Here is a 20,904-nt window from a genome sequence, read left to right as displayed (position 1 = left end):
AAACTGGTTGTTGATCACCAACGACGGTTAAATCATAAGATGAAAGAAGTGGTAAGAAAAGAAATACTAAAGCTTCTGGAGGCAGGTATAATTTATCCCGTTGCTGATAGTCAGTGGGTAAGCCTTGTCCATTGTGTCCCTAAGAAGGGAGGTATTACTATTGTTCCTAATAATGAAGATGAATTGATCCCACAAAGAATTGTTACAGGTTTTAGAATGGAAATTGATTTCCACAAATTAAATAAAGCTACTAAAATGGATCATTACCCTTTACCTTTTATTGATCAAATGCTAGAAAGACTATCCAAACATACACATTTTTGCTTTCCTGATGGTTATTCTTGTTTCTCTGAAACACCTATGTCAAAAGAGGATCAAGAAAAGACCACTTTTACTTGTCCTTTCGGTACCTCTGCTTATAGAAGTATGCCCTTTGGTTTATGCAATGCACCTGCTACCTTTCAAAGATGTATGACTGCTATATTCTCTAACTTTTGTGAAAAGATTGTTGAGGTATTCATGGATGATTTTTCCGTATATGGAAGTTCTTTTGATGATTGCTTAAGCAACCTTGATCGAGTTTTGCAGAGATGTGAAGAAACTAATCTTGTCTTGAATTGGGAGAAGTTCCACTTTATGGTTAATGAAGGTATTGTCTTGGGGCATAAAATTTCTGAAAGAGGTATTGAAGTTGATAAAGCTAAGGTTGATGCTATTAAAAAGATGTCGTGTCCTAAGGAAATTAATGGTATAAGAAGTTTCCTTGGTCACTCCGGTTTTTATAGGAAGTTCATTAAGGACTTCTCTAAAATTTCTAGGCCTCTGAATAGTCTCTTACAAAAAGATGTTCCATTTGTATTTGATGATGATTGTGTAGAAGCATTTGAAATACTTAAGAAAGCCTTGATTTCTGCACCTATTGTTCAGCCTCCTAATTGGAATTTACCGTTTGAAATTATGTGTGATGCTAGTGATTATGCTGTAAGGGTTGATCTAGGACAAAGAGTTGATAAGAAATTAAATTTTATCCAATATGCTAGTAAAACTCTAGACAGTGCCCAAATAAATTATGCTACTACTGAAAAGGAATTTTTAGTAGTTGTATTTTCTTGTGATAAGTTCAGACCTTATATAGTTGATTCTAAAGTTACTATTCACACTGATCATGCTGCTATTAAATATCTAATGGAAAATAAAGATGTTAAACCTAGACTTATTAGATGGGTTCTTTTGCTACAAGAATTTGATTTGCATATTATTGATAGAAAGGGAGCTGAGAATCCCGTTGCAGACAACTTGTCTAGGTTAGAGAATGTTCTTGATGACCCACTACCTATTGATGATAGCTTTCCTGATGAACAATTAGCTGTCATAAATGCTTCTCGTACTGCTCCATGGTATGCTGATTATGCTAAGTACATTTTTGCTAAATTTATACCACCTTGTTTCACATACCAACAAAACAAAAAGTTTTTCTATGATTTAAGACATTACTTCTGGGATGAGCCTCACCTTTATAAAGAAGGAGTAGATGGTATGGTATTGTTAGACGTTGTGTACCTGAGCATGAACAGGAACAGATCCTACGCAAGTGTCATTCCGAGGCTTATAGAGGACACCATGCTGAAGACAGAACTGCACATAAGGTACTACAATCCAGTTTTTATTGGCCTACTCTCTTCAAGGATGCCCGTAAGTTTGTCTTGTCTTGTGATGAATGTCAAAGAATTAGTAATATTAGTAGACGTCAAGAAATGCTTATGAATTATTCACTTGTTATTGAACCATTTGATGTTTGGGGATTTGATTATATGGGACCGTTTCCTTCCTCTAATGGGTATACACATATTTTAGTTGATGTTGGTTACGTTACTAAGTGGGTAGAAGCTATTCCAACTAGTAGTGCTGATCATAACACCTCTATTAAGATGCTTAAAGAAGTTATTTTTCCAAGGTTTGGAGTCCCTAGATACTTAATGATTGATGGTGGTTCACATTTTATTCATGGAGCCTTTCGTAAAATGCTTGCTAAGTATGATGTTAATCATAGAATTGCATCTCCATATCACCCACAGTCTATAAATGTTGAAACTAATGTTATTGAAACCATAACCCCGGAAGAATACAGAAGGGACACTTTCCAAAACGTTTCAGACTCCGAAATGGAAGAGGTATGAGGTACAGTAAGTAAACCGACTCCAAAGCAGTTCTAATAGAAATTTTTCTTCGTTTTGGATTATTTAAGAAAATAGGAAACTAAGAAGTAGTCTGGGAAGGACACCGAGGTCCATTATTTCCTTGCGGAGCTTGCCTGTAAAGGCTAAAGCTCCTTTCACCCATGGATGTTGCATAGCTGCTGGAGAACAAACAACACTCTTTTTATAGTTTCATAAGAAAGAAATCTAACATTGGAAGGGATGACCGAGTTTGGAATGGATGAGCTCTGTAGTTCCCCCATCGTGAATTCGGCTCGGAAATGAGAAGGAACTTCTTCATCCTCTTCCATGTCATCTATCCTTTTCAAGTCATCCTCCATCTCTTCCTCGGTCGATGGCCCAAAGTGGTCGGCATTGTTGTTTGCTCTTGGCCCTGGTGTCGGATGTGACACCGGACTCTCCCCGACCGACTCTTGGGAAGACATCTTGCTCTAAATCTGTAGCAGAAACAGCTCGAAACAAAAACAAAGGATTTTTGCGTGATACGGTGGTCAAAACCTTCAGGAGATTATATAATGAATTTTTGCCGACTAAAAGAAGTATCGTGCAAGAAAACAAAGTTCGGAGAGCGCACAAGGTGCCCAGGGGGGTAGGGCGTGCCCTCCACCCTTATGGAAGCCTCGTGTCCATTCTGGTCTGCTTCTTATTTTCCTATTTTCTTAAATATTCCAAAACGGATAAAATTTGCCATTAGAACTATTTTGGAGTCGATTTACTTATCGTACCACATACCTATTGCTTTTTGGAGTCTGAAACGTTCTGGAAAGTATCCCTTATGTATTCCTCCAGGGTTACAGTTTCAATAACATTAGTTTCAACATTTATAGGATTACCTGAGATATAATGTTTGATTCTGGGACCGTTCACCACCTTCGGATTTGTGCCTTCGAAGTTGTTGATTTTTATGGCACCGGAACGATAGACCTCCTCGATAACATAAGGACCTTCCCATTTAGAGAGAAGTTTGCCTACAAAAAATCTTAAACGAGAGTTGTATAGCAATACATAATCACAAACGTTAAACTCATGCTTTTATATCCTTTCATCATGCCATCTTTTAACTTTTTCTTTGAACAGTTTGGCATTCTCATAAGCCTGGGTTCTCCATTCATCAAGTGAGCTAATGTCAAAAAGCCTCTTCTCACCGGCAAGTTTGAAATCATAATTGAGCTCTTTAATGTCCCAATATGCCTTATGTTCTAGTTCAAGTGGTAAGTGACATGCTTTACCATAAACCATTTTATACGGAGACATACCCATAGGATTTTTGTATGCAGTTCTATAAGCCCATAATGCATCATCAAGTTTCTTGGACCAATTCTTTCTAGATCTATTAACAGTCTTTTGCAAAATTTATTTGAGCTCTCTGTTACTCAATTCTACGTGACCACTAGACTGTGGATGATATGGACATGCAATTCTATGATTAACAGCATACTTAGCAAGCATTTTATGAAAGGCACCATGAATAAAATGTGAACCAGTATCAGTCATTAAATATCTAGGGACTCCAAACCTCGGAAAAATAACTTCTTTGAGCATCTTAATAGAGGTGTTATGATCAGCACTACTAGTTGGAATAGCTTCTACCCACTTAGTAACATAATCAACAGCAACTAAAATATGTGTATACCCATTAGAGGAAGGAAAAGGTCCCATATAATCAAAGCCCCAAACATCAAATGGTTCAATAACAAGTGAATAATTCATAGGCATTTCTTGACGTCTACTAATATTACCAATTCTTTAACATTCATCAGAAGACAAAACAAACTTACGGGCATCCTTGAAGAGAGTAGGCCAATAAAAACCGGATTGCAATACTTTATGTGCAATTCTATCTCCAGCATGGTGTCCTCCATAAGCTTTGGAGTGACACTTGCGTAGGATCTATTCCTATTCATGCTCAGGTACACAACGTCTAATAACACCATCTACTCCTTCCTTATAAATATGTGGCTCATCCAAAAAGTAATGTCTTAAATCATAGAAAAACTTTTTCTTTTGCCGGTATGTGAAACTAGGTGGTGTAAATTTAGCAACAATGTAATTAGCATAATCAACATACCATGGAGCAGTGCAAGAAGCATCTATGACAGCTAATTGTCTGCAACGGGATTCTCAGCTCCCTTTCTATCAATAATATGCAAATCAAATTCTTGTAGCAAGAGAACCCATCTAATAAGTCTAGGTTTAGAATCTTTTTTTCCATAAGATATTTAATAGCAGCATGATCAGTGTGAATAGTTACTTTAGAATCAACAATATAAGGTCTGAACTTATCACAAGCAAATACAACTGCTAATTTTATCAACTCTTTGTCCTAGAACAGCACCTACAGCATAGTCACTAGCATCACACATGATTTCAAAGGGTAAATTCCAATCAGGTGGATGAACAATAGGTGCAGAAATCAAGGCTTTCTTAAGTATTTCAAATGCTTCTACACAATCATCATCAAAGACAAAAGGAATATCTTTTTGGAATAGGTTAGTCAGAGGCCGGGAAATTTTTGTGAAGTCCTTAATGAACCTCCTATAAAAACCAGCATGACCAAGGAAACTTCTTATACCTTTGATGTCCTTGGGACACGTCATCTTTTTAATAGCATCAACTTTAGCTTTGTGAACTTCAATACCTCTTTCAGAAATTTTGTGCCCCAAGACAATACCTTCATTAACCATAAAGTGGCACTTCTCCCAATTCAAGACAAGGTTAGTTTCTTCACATCTCTACAAAACTCGATCAAGGTTGCTCAAGCAATCATCAAAAGAGGATCCATAAACAGAGAAATCATCCATGAAAACTTCACAAATCGTTTCACGAAAGTCAGAGAATATAGGCATCATGCATCTTTGAAAGGTAGCAGGTGCATTACATAAACCAAAAGGCATACGTCTATAAGAAAAGGTACCGAAAGGGCAAGTAAAAGTGGTCTTTTCTTGGTCCTCAGCTGACATAGGTATTTGAGAGAAACCAGAGTAACCATCTAGAAAGCAAAAATGTGTATGTTTGGATAATCTTTCTAGCATTTGATCAATAAAAGGAAAAGGGTAATGATATTTTAGTAGCTTTATTTAGTTTGCGGAAATCAATTACCATCCTATAACCTGTAATAATTCTTTGTGGAATCAATTCATCTTTATCATTAGGAACGACAGTAATACCTGCCTTCTTGGGGACACAATGGACAGGGCTTACCCACTGACTATCAGCAACAGGATAAATTATACCTGCTTTAAGGAGCTCTAATATTTCCTTTCTTACCACTTCTTTCATCTTAGGATTTAGCCGGCATTGGTGATCAATAAATGGTTTGGCGTCTTTCTCCAAATTTATTTTGTGTTGACATAGAGTGGGACTAATGCCCTTAAGATCATCAAGAGTATATCCAATAGCAGCACGGTGCTTCTTCAGAGTTTTCAATAATTTCTCTTCTTCATGCTCTGAAAGATTAGCACTAATAATAACATGATATATCTTCTTTTCATCAAGATAAGCATATTTAAGAGTATCATGCAATGGTTTAAGCTCAAACACGGGATCACCCTTACGTGGGGGAGGATCCCCTAGGATTTCGACAGGCAAGTTGTGTTTCAAAATAGGTCCCTGTTTAAAGAATACTTCATCTATTTCCCTTCTTTCATTCATATACATATCATTTTCATGGTCTAGCAAATATTGTTCTAAAGGATCATTAGGAGGCACGGCAATAGAAGCAAGACCAATAATTTCATCTTTACTAGGCAATTCTTTATCATGGGGTTGTCTACCAAATTTAGCAAAATTAAAATCATGAGACATATCCCCTAAACTAACAGAAACAATATCCTTATTGCAGTCTATATCTTAGCATTTGCAGTATTCAAGAAGGGTCTACCAAATATAATGGGACAAAATCTATCTTGTGGAGAACTAAGAACAAGAAAATCAGGAGGATATTTAACTTTCCCACACAAGACTTCAACATCTCTAACAATCCAAACTGGTGAAATAGTATCTCTATTGGCAAGCTTAATTGTAACATCAATCTCTTCTATCTTAGCAGGTGCAATATCATGCATAATTTCTTTGTATAAGGAATGAGGTATTGCACTTGCACTAGCACCCATATCACATAAGCCATGATAACAATGATCTCCTATTTTAACGGAAATAACAGGCATGCCTACAACAGGTCTATGTTTATTTTTAGCATCAGGTCTAGCAATTCTAGCAGCTTTATTGCAGAAGTAAATAACATGCCCATCAATATTATCGGCCAAGAGATCTTTAACCATAGCAATTTTAGGTTCAACTTTAATTTGCTCAGGGGGTTTAGGTGTCTTAATATTACTTTTTTACTACAGTTGAAGCTTTAGCATGATCCTTTATTCTAATAGGGAAAGGTGGCTTCTCAACATAAGCAGCAGGAACAACAGGATCATTATAAGTGATAGTCTTTTCTTCCACTTTAATAGGTGCAACTACTTTTACTTCAATGGGAGGGTTATATTTAAACCACTTCTCCTTAGGGAGATCAACATGAGTAGCAAATGATTCACAAAAAGAAGCTACTATCTCAGAGTCAAGTCCATATTTAGTGCTAAATTCACGGAAAGCATCGGTATCCATAAAAGATTTAACACAATCAAACTTAGGTGTTATACCTGACTCCTTACCTTCGTCGAGGTCCCAATCTTTAGATTTGCGTTTAATTCTTTCCAATAAATCCCATTTGAATTCAATAGTCTTCATCATAAAAGATCCAATACAAGAAGTATCGAGCATGGATCGATTACTGAGATAAAGCCGAGCATAAAATTTTGGAATAATCATTTCTCTTGAGAGCTCATGATTGGGGCATGAATATAACAATGACTTAAGCCTCCCCCAAGCTTGAGCGATGCTTTCTCCATCGCGAGGCCAAAAATTTTATATATATATATATATATATATATATATATATATATATATATATATATATATAATTACAATCACGATGAATAAGATGCATAGGATAAAACTTCTGATGAAATTCCAATTTCATTCGCTTGTAGTCCCATGATCCCATATCATCACATGGCATATACCATGTCAATGCATCTCCCTTCAAAGATAAAGGGAAGACCTTCTTCTTGATAACATCCTCGGGCATACCTACAATCTTAAATAATCCACAAACTTCATCCATATAGAATAGGTGCAAATTGGGATGTAATGTTCCATCACCTGTGAAAGGATTAGCTAGCAGTTTCTCTATCATACCCGAAGGAATTTAAAAGTAAACATTTTTAGTAGGTTCAGTAGGTTGAGGAGCAACTCTTTGCTCTACTGGTCAGGGTGAAGATACCCCGAACAAGCCCATCAGCAGATTATGTTCCATAGTAACAAGTGACAGTAAATTTCAGCACACTATATAAAATTTTCCTTACCAAATTCCACCTACCAAAGGTGCTTCACTCCCTGGCAACGGCGCCAGCAAAGAGTCTTGATGACCCACAAGTGTAGGGGATCTATCATAGCCTTTTCGATAATTAAGAGTGTCGAACCCAATGAGGAGCAGAAGGAAATGATAAGCAGTTTTCAGTAAGGTATTCTCTGCAAGCACCGAAATTATGGTAATAGATAGTTTTGTGATAAGGTAATTTGTAACAAGTAGCAAGTAATAAAAGTAAATAAGGTGCAGCAAGATGGCCCAATCCTTTTTGTAGCAAAGGACAAGCCTGGACAAACTCTTATATGAAGGAAAGCGCTCCCGAGGACACATGGGAAGTATCGTCAAGCTAGTTTTCATCACGTTCATATGATTCGCGTTCGGTATTTTGATAATTTGATATGTGGGTGGACCAGTGCTTGGGTACTACCCTTACTTGGACATGCATCCCACTTATGATTAACCCCCATTGCAAGCATCCGCAACTACAACAGAAGTATTAAGGTAAACCTAACCATAGCATGAAACATATGGATCCAAATCAGCCCCTTATGAAGCAATGCATAAACTAGTGTTTAAGCTTTTGTCACTCTAGCAACCCATCATCTACTTATTACTTCCCAATGCCTCCCTCTAGGCCCAAACAATGGTGAAGTGTCATGTAGTCGACGTTCACATGACACCACTAGAGGGATGACAACATACATCTCATCAAAATATCGAAGAATACCAAATTCACATGACTACTTATAGCAAGACTTCACCCATGTTCTTAGGAACAAACGTAACTACACACAAAGCATATTCATGTTCATAATCAAAGGGGTATTAATATGCAATAATGGATCTGAACATATGATCTTCCACCAAGTAAACCTACTAGCATCAACTACAAGGAGTAATCAACACTACTAGCAACCCACAGGTACCAATCTGAGATTTGGATGCAAAGATTGGATACAAGAGATGAACTAGGGTTTGAGATGAGATGGTGCTGGTGAAGATGTTGATGGAGATTGACCCCCTCCCGGTGAGAGAATCGTTGGTAATGACGACGCTGATGATTTCCTCCTCCCGGAGGGCAGTTTCCTCGGCACAACAGCTCCGCCGGAGCCCTAGATTGGTTTCGCCAAGGTTCTGCCTCGTGGCGGCGGAGTTTCCACCCGTGAGCTTGCTTATTGTCGTGGAATTGTCACGGTAGATGTCCTTTTGCAAGGACTTAGTCGTGGAGCCATCACAACTAGGAAGCTTAAAGGGGTTAATCGGGACAAGGACACGCGAGGTTTGTACTAGTTCAGCTCCTTACGGTGAAGGAAGGCCTACGTCTAGTTGGGTTGGAATTGCTTGAGGTTTCGATGACCAGGGAGCGAGATACGCTATGCATGGTTCTCGATCAGTTGTTTCTCACCCTAAGCCGCTGGCGGGTCGTCCCCTTATATACACGGGTTGACGCCCTGCGGCCTACAGAGTTCCGGCCGGCTCATAAACAGTCTCCGGCTCGGCGACTAGTTACTTCTACCTTACAGTACAAGTTATACCATCATGGCGGTTTATCTTTACGGGCCTCAGAGTCGCCTGTGGGCCTTTAAGCCTTTTAGTGAACCGCCATCTTCATGCCTTGGTCTTGGGCTTCTGATGAACCTCTATTTGCATAACCCGGCCTCTCCTGGATGGCTTACACAAATAGTCATATCCCCAACATTAGGCCCCAGATTGATTTGAACCGGTTCATGTCAATCTTTGAAAACCTTATGAACTGGCCTTTAGTCTTCTATCTTGCGTGAAAATTGTAACCCGCCGTGACGTCATCCTCTGGCTCCGGGTTAAATCATCGTGACGTCATCTTCAATAAAACTTATATTTTAATTCATCATATCTTCAACGGATCTTTGCCTTTACTGACCCTCCCAAAAATCGAGGCGTCGGGGCCGCTGGATAATGATGTCTTGGTATCCTTGTTTCTCGTGCCGTCTCAGTCGGTCCTCCTTATAAATAGGCGCGACCTAGGTCTTTTTCATTTCCTCCGGTCGTCTTCTTCCTCGCACTCCCTCTTCTGCCGCTCAAGCTCCGCCGCCGCCACCGTCGGAAACCTCGTCTTCACCGACTCAGGCCGCTGCATTACCCTGTTTTTTGACAAGAGAACAACGGCAACCCTCCGCAGTTCTTCCACATCGGTGAGTTCTCTCCCCCCTTTCTCAGATCTGCGTTAGTACTGTCTTGAGTTCGTCGATGTTCATCGTCGCCCGACGCAACCTCCATTAGTTCTTACCTCTAATACCTTGTTCAGATCATAAAAACCACATAGAACTGCTGCGGAGGATGTTGTGTGCTTATTCTGTATGAAAACAGATCTCATTTCCTTGTTTTGGAAGCCCTCCTTGAGTATATGAACTTCCCTATACTGTTTTAGGTCTAGAAATTTTTCCTTTCCAGAGCATCATTTGATCCAAAATAATAATTGCAATTTGTAAAACCTGTTTGCTCCACACTTAGCCAAAAACTGTGTCTGTTGACTCTGTTTCAGCCATAGTAGTCCGTGTGACCGGTTTAAGATAATACTGGCTGTCAGCACCGCTTGCCTCTGGTGACTTAAGAAAACCTTAATCATCTTTAATACCTGCAGCTGTTAAACATTATCACATAGTTACCTGTATGTCATTAGGCCCCTTCTTAAGCCGCCATCTTAAATAACCCAATAATGTTTATTCTTCGGGTTATAATAAACCGGAAAATTTCCTTTATCATGTTGTAGGCTTCAATTTACCCAATGGCACCCAAAGCTGTTAAACCTCCGGTTACCTGCAACTGGGTCCCATCCATTGTTACAGAGAGCAAACTGTCCGAGTTTGTAAAGTCTGGCCATCTGCCCAAGAAGGATGTCATGTCTTATCGTGCTCTTGACCCGTCTGAAGAGAAACCTCAACCCAAGGAAGGGGAGGTGATCATTTTTACCGATCACATGAGCCGGGGATTTGCTCCTCCCGGTTCAAAATTCTTTAGAGACGTTTTGCACTTCTTTGACTTAAGACCTTAGGACATCGGGCCCAATTCCGTGTCAAATATCTGCAACTTCCAAGTTTTCTGTGAGTTCTACCTTGGAGAAGAACCCAACCTACTTTTGTTCGGGGAATTGTTCTATTTGAACCGGCAGAATGAGCGGGCCAACGGGCCCAGTCTGGAGCTTGGTGGCATATCGATTCAAAGGCGGAGAGACTGCCTGTTCCCTTATGCTGAATTGCCGAATCATCCAAAGGACTGGAACCAGACATGGTTCTACTGCCAAGATACTTCTCCGGCCGGTGAAAGCCCGCTACCCGGCTTCCATGCATTGCACCTTGAACCTACTCACCTGTTGCCGGATAAGTTGACTGCTATTGAACGTCTGCCACTCACCCCCAAGATCAAGAAGATTAAAGCTCTTTTAGGGAACGGCTTAGATGGCATTGACCTGGTCCGAGTCTGGGTTGCTTGGAAAATAATTCTGTTAAGCCGCCGCCCCGGCTTAATGTGTAATTATTCAGGAGAGAAAGATGACCCTCAGCGTCATAGTCTTGACGACTTACCAGATGACATAGTGGAAGCTACAACTCAGTCTCTGTTGAAAGAGGGCACGGTGAATAGTAACGCTTTTGGCTTACTACCTTTTTGCAAGAAGAACCCGGCCCCTACAGTAAGTTTCCAACCGTCGGGTTATTTTTTATCATGGTATACTGTATTCTTATGCATAATCCTTTATAACCTTTTACAGGCAAATGATAACTTCTGGAAAATCCAATATGATCATGAGGCGGCCAAGAAAGCCAGGGCGGCCAAGAGAGCCGAAAGGAAAACCGCCAAGCCCGCCACTTCAAGGAAAAGGAAGCCAAGCGCTTCTGAGCTGTTTCATCTTGATGATTCTGATGATAATGAGGAGGAGGTAACTTTTTAATTTCCCTTTCTCCTTTATCACTACCTTACTGATATTAACCTTCTTTCAGGAAGACACGGGCAACAACCAACCCCTCGAGGAAGATTTAACTATAATCTCCTCCGACTCCGAGCTTCGGCCGCGTCAGAAAATTCGAAGAGTAACCCGGAAAGTAAGATTTTCACACCCTTTGGCTTACCAAGATCCTGACTTTCTTTTGAAGCAACAGCAATTTGAAAACCGAAGGCAGACCCGGACCAGCAAGGATGCAGATCTATCCTCCGGCTTGCCTGACACAACCCGGAAGCGTCGGACTGAGGTTATCTCCAACTTATACCCTTTTTACCTTTGGCGGGTCTAATCCATCAACCTCTCAATTCCTCTGACTCCAATTACCAGGATACCTCTCCTTCATCCGGCGAGTCCATGCAATCAAACATGTCGGCTTTTAAGACTGCCCCTGGGTAATATCAATTTATTCACCTTATGTTTTTATTTCTTCATGTTTCTTTACTTATTTCTCTGCTTTGCCCACAGCGTGCAGGTTAAGCCTAGGAAGAAAACCAAGAAGGATAAACCGGCCCAAACCCATATGGTGACTGAACTGGAACAGGGTATAGCTGCTCCCGACTCTTCCAGACATCAACCGCTGCCTGAGCCGGCTCAAGACATTGCAGCACCAACTTCTGACCCGCCTGCTGAAGATATTCTTGATGGTTCTGTTAACCCGGAGGCACCTAGCCCAGTCAAAACGGCTGACCCAGAAGTGGAATTTCTCAAGGCTCAATTCGTTGAGCCGGCCAAGCCCACCGTCCTTGCCAAATGCTCGGCTAAAGAGGAGTTGCTAGAACACCGTAAGGCCAAGATGGATATCACCGACTATACTCATTTGAGTATTGGAGAGATCGTCTCGGGCTATATCAACCAGGTGCAAAACAGCCGTGACCTGGAAATTGACATGGTGAAGCAAATACAGCAAAAATCTTGTCAGGACCCCGACTCAATGCCACATAGATCTAGCATGTAACACTTCATATCACTTTGCGGCCTCACGCACGGTATTCCCACGGGTGTCGCCTTACCTTTACCCGGGACCGTTTGCGCCTTTTGGCACACGTATATGACAGTGTCGCTAGCATCCATATGATAAGGAGCCCGGGCTGACATGGCTAGTCGTAAACCCAAAGCGGCACAGACTTACAGGGACAGGCATCCATGACCCAGCATCGAACGTGTCGGTCATCAGCGAGTGAATCCAGGCTGTAGCACTGGGCTAGCAGGACTCCGGTGAACCGGGCTGTAGCGGGCTAACAGGACTCCGGTATTCACCGCGTGACATTTCCCCGAAGGGACAGACACAGGAACGAAGAAGGACACATGCCGGCCAGCCTAAGTGTTCCGGAGCAGTAGCAAGCTACCATGGCTCGGTGAAAACACTAGGAGACATTTCCCGGTAAGAGAGGCTACTAAGGATAAACAACTAGATAGTCAGATCCCACACATACCAAGCATTTCAATAACATACACACAATATGCTCGATATGTGCAAACACAACATGGCATCACAACATGACTCTACGACTCAAGTAGTTTATTCATTAGGCTCCGAGGAGCGAGATATTACAATCATGGGTCTCATGACCCAACAATCAGAGCATACAAGTCAAAGCACAAGCGGAAGCTATCATGTCTGGGTACAGACATCTATAAATAAAAAGGCCGAGAAGCCTGACTATCTATCAGATCCTGCCGAGGGCACAAGATCGTAGCTGAGGTATCAAGCTAAACGTCGAAGTCCACGTGGAACTACTAGTGAGACTGAAGTCTCTCTGCAAAAACATAAAATAGGCAAACGTGAGTACAAATGTACCCAGCAAGACTTACATCAGAACTAACTACATATGCATCATTTTCAACAAAGGGATGGTGGGGTTTAACTGCAGCAAGCCAGCTTTGACTCGGTGGCTATCCTAAACTACGACTGCAAGCACCTCTTTTGAGGTGGCGCACACGAGTCCACATATTCACCATATCAATACACCACTATGGATCCGCTCCCGTCTCCCTACGAGAACGCCATCCATAGCACTCACGCTTATCTTGCGCATTTTAAAGTATCCACTTTCACTTGTCTATGAACTGATATAAGCAACCCAGAAGTCCTTTACCGCGGACACGGCTATTCGAATAGATGATGTTAACCCTGCAGGGGTGTACTTCTTCATACATGTTTCCACCACTTAGCGTCTGCACACGACATGTGCTCGGCAGACTTCAAGCGAAAGCCGACGTGGGTGTAGACCACGACCTACCTAAACACTCAAGTCTCTAGTCCAGGTTTATCGCGTATTCGGGTTCCATCCATGAGGAGATCCGGCCGGAGTTTCGCTCACAGCCCCAAACGATGTGAACAGGGTTCCGTGACACCAAACGGGCGCCCGGTATACCCGGCCACGTGCCTACCGCATCACAGCCCACCCCTACGGTCAGCGCTGTCCACGGCCTCCAGCATACTACAAACACCAGAAACTACTCGCAACTCCTGGACAGAGGACAAGGGTGAATAAGAAGTCGAGCGGGGTCATATTTCAGGGCCCAATGTATGGTAGTAGCTGAATCATGGATCACAAACACAGAACTCAGTTCCTGAGGACGGCTTCAATGAGACAACCCACCATGTACTCCTACATGGCCTCTCACCGACACCTTTTACCAAATCGTGTTCACACACTTAGCTCACACACAGTAGGACATGTTTGCACGCCTCTGATTCATCCCCGATGAATCAGACCTGACTCAACTCTAAGCAGTAGCAGGCATGACAAACAAGCATGAATGAGTAGGCACAACAGGGCTCAAACAATTCCTACTCATACTAGTGGGTTTCATCTATTTACTGTGGAATGACAGGTCATGCAAAGGATAAAGGGGTTCAGCTACCGCAGCAAGTAACAGTTGAATCGTTGTTGTCCTAATGCAGTAAAAGAGAGCAGGAGCGGGAGAGTGGGATTGTATCGGAATGAACAAGGGGGTTTTGCTTGCCTGGCACTTCTGAAGATAGCATTGAGTCTTCATCAGTGTCAACGATCACATCATCGATATCACGTCTATCGAGAGGGGACAATACCGGTAACACAAAAGGGAACAAAATCAATGCAATGCACAATATGATGCATGATCATGACATGGCAAAATGAATGTGTTTTGGGCTAATGCAACTAGCAACAGATTAAATGAAGTTGGTTTGAATACAAAATTCAAATTCAAACTCCATATGTGATTATTCAAATGCCATTTAATTGATTTGTGCTAAACAGCAGCTATAAGTTGTTCTAACATGCATGAAAATGGTACAGATGGATTCCTTGAATTTTTCTGATAATTTTTCATATATAAATTATTTAATTTGGAGTTACGGTTAATTTTCTATGATTTTTAGAAGTTTTAGGCATTTTCTGGAATTTCCTGATTATTTTTAAATCCAGAAAATCATTTAATGCGTCAGCATGACATCACCTCGATGTCAGCAGGTCAACAGGGCGCCTCCAGGTCAAACCTGACGTGTGGGGGCCACACGTCAGTGACACAGGGTTGTTTAACCCACTGACAGGTGGGGCCGGGTCAAAGGCCACGTCAGCACGGTCAACTCCGACGTGTGGGGTCGGTCAAAGTGTGACGGGGCCAGGTCAAACTGACCTATGGGGCCCACAAAATTAGTACTAATCTAAACAGAGAGGTTAAACTAATTAATTAGGCACGGGGCCCACTTGGCAGTGGCTCTAGTGGGTGATTAGCGAGGTGTTTACGCCCTAATTAAGTGGCCACGTCGGCGAGTGACGCCGGCGACCACGGCGACGGCGGAACCTCGCCGGAGTAGCTCGGGTTGGCACTACAGGCTGCGGTTGGGCACCCTGAGGGCACCAGGAGGAAGCCCGTGCTCCCGCGCATCTAGGGGGAGCCACGAGAGGGCGTGGGGTGGCCGGAGTTGAGCGCGGTATCGACCCCGGCGGCGGCTGGAGCTCGGGGGTTCGCGGGACCGGCGCTATGGTGCATGGGAGGAGGGGTTGGTGGGTGCTACGGGCTCCTGGGAGTGCTCTGAGTACGTCTGCGTGCTCGGTTTGGACGGAGGTGAACCAAAACGACGACGGCGACAAGTCCGGCGCCGGTGAGGTCTCGGTCTCGACGGAACTATGGCCTAGGGCTCGCAAACACGAGGGGAGAGAGAGGGGTTCTGCACAGAGGCTCACCGCGGAGCTGTAGGGAGGGTCAGTGGGCTCGGGGGCGCGCCGGAGTGGCCGAATTCGACGGAGAACGGCGCCGGGCCGGAGCTTGGGGATGATGACGATGGCGGCTGCTCGGGGCCCTTCCGGTCACGTGGCTCGGTGAGGGGGTTGGCGACGAGGTGCAGGAGCTCGGGAGCACGTCGGAGAGGGGAGGGGGTGGCCGTGGTCATGGCTACGGCGAGCGGCGCTCCCAGGTGCGTTCGGGGATCACAGGAAGAGAGGGAAAGAGAGAGCCAGGGGAGGGGGAGCGGTCCAGAGGGAGTGAGAAGGGCCAGGGGCTGCGTGGCGTTGCGGACGGAGTCCAGGGCGACGAGAGGAAGCAGGAGGTGGCCGAGGCAGCGTCAGCGCTCGCCACCGAGCTGCTTCGGTGCGAGGGGAGGAAGAAGACAAGGGGGAGGAGGTGGGCTGGGCCTGCGCAGGTGGGCTGCACAGTGTTGGGCTGTGGGTGGCTGCTAGGTAAGGTCCAGGTAATTTCTGTGTTATATTTTTCTGTTCTGTTTTGTTTTTATTTAATTCTTTTGCCACTGTTTTGAATTTAAAAATAATTCAAACAATGCCAAAAACTCCACTGAGTATTTTATATTGCTAGATGGACTTTTCCAAAAGCTTATAAAATATTTCAGGGATATTTGAAATTATATTCTAATTATATGAATATAATTCAAATTCAAATAGCTAATGATTTAAATTCAAAGTCCCAAAAATAAATCCTTAAAAATGTTCAATATTTTGGTTGGGACCAGAACCCTTACCAAAAATTATCAAACATTTAAGAGGAGCATTTTGGAGCAATGAATGAGATTTCTAGGGTTTTTGCCCCTCTTTTATTTAGGGTTTTGAGGCTTCCAATATTCCTCAATTCAAATTTCATTTGAATTTAAACATGATGCAGCAACCAAGCTAGTCCAAGGCCAGGGTAAAGCTAGGGATGTGACAACTCACCCCCACTAAACAAGAATCTCGTCTCGAGATTCAAGCGTAGGGTAAGGTGAAGGAAAACGCAACTAGTATAATCTTCACGATCCAGGGTGCACTTCAATTGAACGTTGATTCATTCACCATCATTGTCTTGAAGTCTTGCCTTGAAAAATCCTGTCAACATGACATGGAGGGAAGAAGGAGACTCTAGAAGGGTCGATCTTCTCGAAGGTCGAACAACTCACGGAATGAGACATTGGACCATCTCTCGGTTGAGACACGAGATACACATCGAGAGGGGTGGAAAGAAACGGATGACGAAGGTTCACTAGGTGGACAACAATTTCACGCTTAAAAAGGTGGTAATCAATTGTCAACGTAGCGAGGAGTTGAGTTGCCATGATACCACAACGAGGCATCTTAGGGATGGTGACTCGTAGATATATCCCCTTAAGTGGCAAAAAGAATTACCTTTGATTCAAAGATCATTGAAACTCTTTATACCAGCCTAAGGCAATCACAAGTGATCATTTGGAGGGGGTCGGTAGAATGGCATACTCAGACTTGGATGATGTGGATTACCTTGTTGAAGACAACGTAATGGATGAATTTGCTTACCACCGGAAATGGAAGAGACCCATGGTAGAATGGCACATTGGCGGTGCAAGCTAGGAACAAAATGCAAATGCTGGGAATGATTCTGGTAACTGGGGAAGAACCCAACAACAGAGAGTGATTTCACTGTCTGAAGAGGTCATAGCATTGCCGAGGAAACTGAGAGGAATCCCAGTTAGTGCCGATGATAACACGTAGCACTTGTGCGTGCTCTCAAGAACTTGAGCATTTCCACATTCGTCAAGGTTTTACCAACATCCGTGTCAAGGGTCCGGTAACACAACTTACTACCATGATGAACGGTGATGGAGGATGCAGATGCAAAGAAAGATAACACTTTCTTAGATTTCACCTTAGCGAGGCCAAGGAAACAAAATCTGGATGATCGACCGAGAGACATTTAGCACTCCGCTTCTAATGTTCTCCTTGATGTGCTAGTGTATCCCATTCATAGATATGGTTTGATAACTAGAACATCAAGTAAAAGGTCGGACTTCGGGAGCAATAGAATCCATAAGGAACAGTTACGGAGGTAAATCCTATGAAGTCCTTATGGGGAGGTGGCCAACTTCTTCAATCAAGATACTACAATAATAGGTCTTTCGGCTGGGTGGTGCTGGCCACGACATCCACTTTACCAGTTATCGAGGAACCAATATTATAGTTCTTGGGGAAATGTTCCAACCATCATATCTGCCTGAGATTCAGATCTGGTTGGTGTCAGAATATTCCAGACCCATCGAGTCTAGGAAGAAAAATGAAAGTTTGCAACACAAATCGACGACATGACGTTGCGGGATTCTCGGAAGATGAACTACGATAGCAAGCTCCAAAACATGAGCTGGTTCTGCTACAAACAGGTGAACACGTTGTCCCAGACAAGCATGCCCACATGGTAGTCTTACAATAAAACACTACCGAGTTCTGGTTGGGAACCATCAGCGAGGATATCGAAGTTCTTTCATAAGTCCGGATTAGCTCTTATGAAGATACTCCTTCTCCTTGAACAAATCAGTCAGTGGCTTGGTGTGCTAGGATACACATATGGAATGAAGGTTGCAAGTCTCCAGACCACAGAATACTTCGCATGTGTGCATGACTGACTTGCGATGATTCCAGAGGAAGCAACATTGACTTTCTCGAGTCCACGGCGGCAACTTGCATCAAATGCACATGAACTAGAGGAAGTCACTTCTTACATCCGAACATATGCTTCATGAGCTAGCATGAACAAATGCTTTCAAAAGTTTCCAACACTAGCTTAATGTTCAGCAAAATTATGAAGAAGACAAGGATGTTGTCGATGGGCACAACAACAATTCATCTGGGTTTCCTTTTAAAAGGAATTCCATAGTTAAGTGAACAAGTGATAGCATTAGTCAGACCCAAAAGATATAATGGTGTATGCTCGAGGGATCAACCACGAGTAAGACAACATTACGAATATCGTTGGTTCTGGTCTGATTGGATGATAGCCCATACTCAATCAAAGGTTTGGGTAAGATAATAGATCCAACAATTGTTCACAAGGACCAATTGATGAAGATATCATCTTTCTTCAACACACACACACACACAAAAAGATATCCCTTAACATGAACTTGTCGGACAAGCTTTTATCTTCCAACTCTCCAAGTTGTTGTTTAGCTTATCCAACTAGCTCAGGGTATCCAACACGGATTCTTGGAGAAGGGGTGGTTTACAGGAATAAACCAACTTGATCACGAACTCAACATAGCGGTCAGGTGACAACCTGGTAATACTTCTGAGAAGATATTCAGAAAATCACGAACCACCGGTATGTTACTAAGCTCGAGAACAATCTTGCTTTTCAGGGCAAGACGATATGATCAATAGAGCAAGGATTTGAAATAATCCTAACTCATCGATCGAGGAGTGAACCAGGAGAATGGACTAGGTAGCATGATCAACCTTAGAATGATGATTCAAAACCAACACGCTAAGAATGAAATTATTGTCCTTTAACTACCCAGCAACGAGGTTGCTAGGCGTATTGATTTCACACATCACGATTCACTTGTCGACATTCCGGTTATAACCACACGGAACCGAGGAATGAGTAATGATGGTGAGAAGTATCACTACGTCAAGAATTCACAAGAGACGGTGCAATCCTCATGAAAATCCTGACATAAAGACGGTAATACTTCAGGGTAGAACAGAAGCAAAAGCTGGACTGGCATTTTGATCTACAGAGCACAATTGCTTTGACCCAATCCTAGATATGGAAGAGGTACTGGAGTTTGTTTCTCCTAGTCATTCTGCGATAGAATGGCTTGACGGACCACAAGAGTAATAGGCATCGATAAACGAACGCACGCATACTCTTGACTATCAATTGATAGACGAAGGTCAGTAGACAACTAAAGAGGGACAACTCAAAGGAACACACGATTTTCTGAGTTGTGGATGCATGGTTTGGCATGTCGAACGAATTCAACATTTCTTCCAGATAACCCATGCAGAGAGGTAGGACTGGCAGAGTCACGATTTATGAATGGAGAACTCCTCAAGAGTACTCTAATTGTGATTTTTTTTTGATCCAATAAACATCTGCCATAATGGTTCATGGTAGTTGGAAGAAGAAGATACCACGGACTTCAAGGACTATCGCAAAGGTTACTAATATCCTAAAGGCACTAGCAATTACTATCCACATGAAGTAGGTAGAGTGAATCTCGGGTTCAGAACCCAGGAGTAGAATACCTACTACTAAGTAGCATCACGGGATGCTTCCGAGAATAAAGGCCAGAATCTTCACACTAGGACACAAATCATGGCTAGACCACTAGATGATCCCCTAAGCACTTAGGGTCATAATAATAATTCCAACATATATGTCGAGGCAATAATTACCTCAACACACCGATTAGTGTGGTTAATCTGACCAAAAGCACATAGGAAACAGGAGGAAGGGATTTGCAAATGCATCCGACTATTTAGAAACCTGGGATGACTCGGACAGCATAACGGCTGTAAATGCTCGGAAAAGATTTGAGACATTCACAAAAATGGTGGCATAACCACTTAGAAGCACAATATCAAGGTTCCGAGATCAACAATTATCATACGGAAGTAGTAGGAACTGAACTGAGACTTAAATCCAACAATCTTATAAGTCCACTGATTAGTAACACGTGATCCTGATAGGAAGAAGAGATAGCCTAGTTCCTTAACCCCGTAGGAAAGATAAGATGACTCAGACCAGAAGGGCATGAGGTATAAGGAGTAAAAAGAGCCTTACGTTCCATCCCACAATCAATTCCCTTATATAACTAAAGAATTTCTAGACTCAACTTCGACCAGTTTGGCTTGGTAATCCTACAGGCAGTCAAGCTCTGATACCAACGCTGTCAGGACCCCGACTCAATGCCACATAGATCTAGCATGTAACACTTCATATCACTTTGCGGCCTCACGCACGGTATTCCCACGGGTGTCGCCTTACCTTTACCCGGGACCGTTTGCGCCTTTTGGCACACGTATATGACAGTGTCGCTAGCATCCATATGATAAGGAGCCCGGGCT

The sequence above is a fragment of the Triticum dicoccoides genome, chromosome 7A, assembly GCF_002162155.2.
Source record: "Triticum dicoccoides isolate Atlit2015 ecotype Zavitan chromosome 7A, WEW_v2.0, whole genome shotgun sequence".
Classification (NCBI taxonomy): Eukaryota; Viridiplantae; Streptophyta; class Magnoliopsida; order Poales; family Poaceae; genus Triticum; species Triticum dicoccoides.
Note: the sequence above shows the minus strand (reverse complement) of the source record.